Source organism: Pteropus medius, unplaced genomic scaffold (assembly GCF_902729225.1).
Source record: "Pteropus medius unplaced genomic scaffold, Ma_sr-lr_union100, whole genome shotgun sequence".
Taxonomy (NCBI): domain Eukaryota; kingdom Metazoa; phylum Chordata; class Mammalia; order Chiroptera; family Pteropodidae; genus Pteropus; species Pteropus medius.
The window spans coordinates 8,478,889-8,481,946 of NW_024349797.1; the positions used below are offsets into that span (position 1 = coordinate 8,478,889).

At 38.2% G+C, this 3,058-nt stretch overlaps 1 pseudogene; it reads left to right on the top strand.

The window, feature by feature from the left end:
• Positions 1–230: 230 nt before the first annotated feature.
• Positions 231–349, top strand: LOC120619905 (uncharacterized; annotated as a pseudogene).
• Positions 350–3,058: the final 2,709 nt, after the last annotated feature.

The following is a 3,058-nucleotide window of genomic DNA, read 5'->3' on the forward strand; positions in this document are numbered from 1 at the left end:
GTTACCCTGCCTGTACCTGTGAGGATAGGTAGAGACAAACTAAATTATTTAGTGATTTTGGAAAACAAGCTGCTATTAAAATTACAAGGCTATGTAACTTTTGACTACAAGGTGGGGGACCACTAACCTAAACAAAAACATTGTAAATACCCGTCATTAAACAAATGATTGAAGCAATTATGATATAACCATACCATGAAATATTATGCAGCCATTAACAATTAAAGAGAGTCTACGGCCATGCCACCCTGAACATGCCCAATCTCGTCTGATCTCGGAAGCTAAGCTGAGTCAGGCCTGGTTAATACTCGGATGGGAGACAACCTAGGAATACCAGGTGCTGTAGGCATTTAAAAAACAAGAAAATTAAATCGAGCTATAATAATTGACTTGTGGGGCTGTCCATGAGATATTGTTAACTAAGATAACATTTGGAAAAGTATTTGTTATATGATTCTATTCCATAGACATATACACACACACACACATATGACTGAACAGGAATAATAATACAATTTCATTTAGATACATTTATAATACTAGCTGAATTGTTAAAAAGGCAATGTCATAGGGTCAATGATGTGGTTGTGAGGGAGAGATGGAAGTGGAAAAAGCAAAAAAACCCAAGGGACTACAAAAGAAAGGGCAAATATACTATAATCTATTCATGCTTTTATATAAATTTGTATCTATGTAAAGATATATTTATAGACATTTTAAAAATATAAATACAATTTTTCTGTTAGTGAGGTATAATTGACATAATAATATATTGGTTTCAGGTTTATAACATAATGATTTGATGTTTATACATATTATAGAACGATCACCACAATAAATCTAGGTAGCATCTGTTACCATATACAGTTACAATTTTTTAAATGTTTTTGTTTAGGTTAGTGGTCCCCCACCTTGTAGGGACCAGTCTCCTATGAGAATATAAAGCCAATGATCTGAGGTGGAGCTCAGGTGGTGATGCTAGCACTGGGGAGCGGCTGCAGATACAGATGAAGCTTTATTTACTGGCCCACTGCTCACCTCCAGCTGTGCAGCCCAGTTCCTAACCACAGACTGGGGACCCCTGGTTTAGTGAATGGTTTCCAAGCAGAAAAGGGGACTCAAAACCGTATGATAGGGGGCCGTTGTTGAAAAAAATTAATGACTGTTACGTTTCCAGGATGTGGAGGTTTTACAATAAATCAATTCTGAAAGAGGCAAAAAAGGCCAACAGTGGTATATCCAGACGTCAGCCAAGTCAGCAGGAGTGCTGGATTGCTTCAGTGAGGAGGTGGGCAGTGAGTACGGCTCCTGGAGATGCATGCACAGCATCCAGCCACATGGCCCAGGCAGTAGCCACTAGCTCTAATCCATGTCAATACCTCATGGACATCCCCACAGGACAAGTGGGAGGACACTGAGCCTTGGTCCATCCCAAACCAAGGAACCAAATTTCCTCAATGTTAGGCTTGGGCACAGCCTAAAAATGAGTTAGATTGATTTCCCCTACTGTGTTTACCCTACTCTTCATTTTCATAATATTTATCACATTTCACTCTTATTTATGGGTTAGTCACTGATGTCTGTTCTCCCTCATCCACACCCACATCTTTAAGAGAAGGCACTTAGACTCATCTTTAAATTCTTGGAACTGAGCATGGTTGCCTGGTACTAAGTAAAACTTCAAGAATATATGTTGATGGTCCATAAACATACCTTTTCTATACTAGAAAATACATAAGTGATTAATACTTTTTTTGTTGTTGTGATGAGCCCATTTGAGACTTTAATGAAAGCCATAAAAACTCTTCCTCAAAAAACTGAGAATTTTGTCACATTTTCTAGAATTTCACTGACCCTCTAAAACCTATTCATGTGGGATTCACCATTTCCAAATATGTGAATTCCCCATTTTAAACAGCAGATGTTAACTCTTAACTTTTATGGAGTTGCTTTCTATTCATCAGGCTTAGAGCTGTTTTACATGTACTATTTCAATTAATCTTCACAGCTTTAGGAGGTAAGTCTTGCTTTTATTTTTTTAAACAGAAGAAGAATCAATTTAAGAAAGACCAAGTTACTTACCCAAGCTCACAGAGCTAATTAGCAGCAGCGGCGGGACTCAAACCGAGATCTTTTTTATTGTAGCCTGAGTTTACACTCTTAACCACTAAAAACCATCTGCCTGCTTTACGTTCCCACCCACGGTGAGTAATGGAGTTATCCAGTGAAGACATTTAATCTCCCCAAGTAAGAGTCTGAAATGATGACATTAGCTGGCTTGAGCTCCTGACTTGATGTGAGCAAAGTTTCCTTGATCAAACAGGACAGGCTGTTCCCCCAGCAGCACTCTTGATGCTTCGTGAGCCTACATTCCTGCTGTACTTGTTTAGCAATTGGCAGAGCTGTGACTCCAAATTATCTCGTGCATGTTTCAAACCATTTAAATTGTCATCATAGGATTTTGCCTATTAGCAAAATACCATCCCCTGAATACTGATTATGTAAAATAGCACGATTGTCTGGTAATAGGAAAGCTATGACTTCTTGAATGTAGTCCAGCAGTATGACTGCTCTTTTTTTTAGTGAAATGTGAGGAAGTTGCTTGTGCAATATTCTATATGTAATAAGATTCAGGGTGTATTCATATTTTACCACACGTTGATAGGAAATAAATAGGCACCATAGTTTAAAATGTTTTCATTGCACATTTAAATGTCCTTTGTCACAAATGAGGCTAAAAAAGAGTAAAGCAGACCTTCTTTGGCGTTTTTCTCCCTTCTTCTTTGGTGGTGACAACATTTTCATTAGAGATTGAGTGAACCCGAAAACACTAAATGCACTCTTGGCGTGGGACATAGCTTTTAGGTGGCTGGTCCCAGGGGAAAGTGTTCCTACTTAGATTGGGGGCCGTTAGCCTTCTGGTGACTGATCAGCTGTGTTATTCACTTTTAAGCTACATCATTTTTACATTTAAAGTAATTTTGGTCAGTAAGAGCAAATTACACTCATTACATCCAAATGCGAATACATGTTTAGAAAGCATATGGTTTGGAAAATA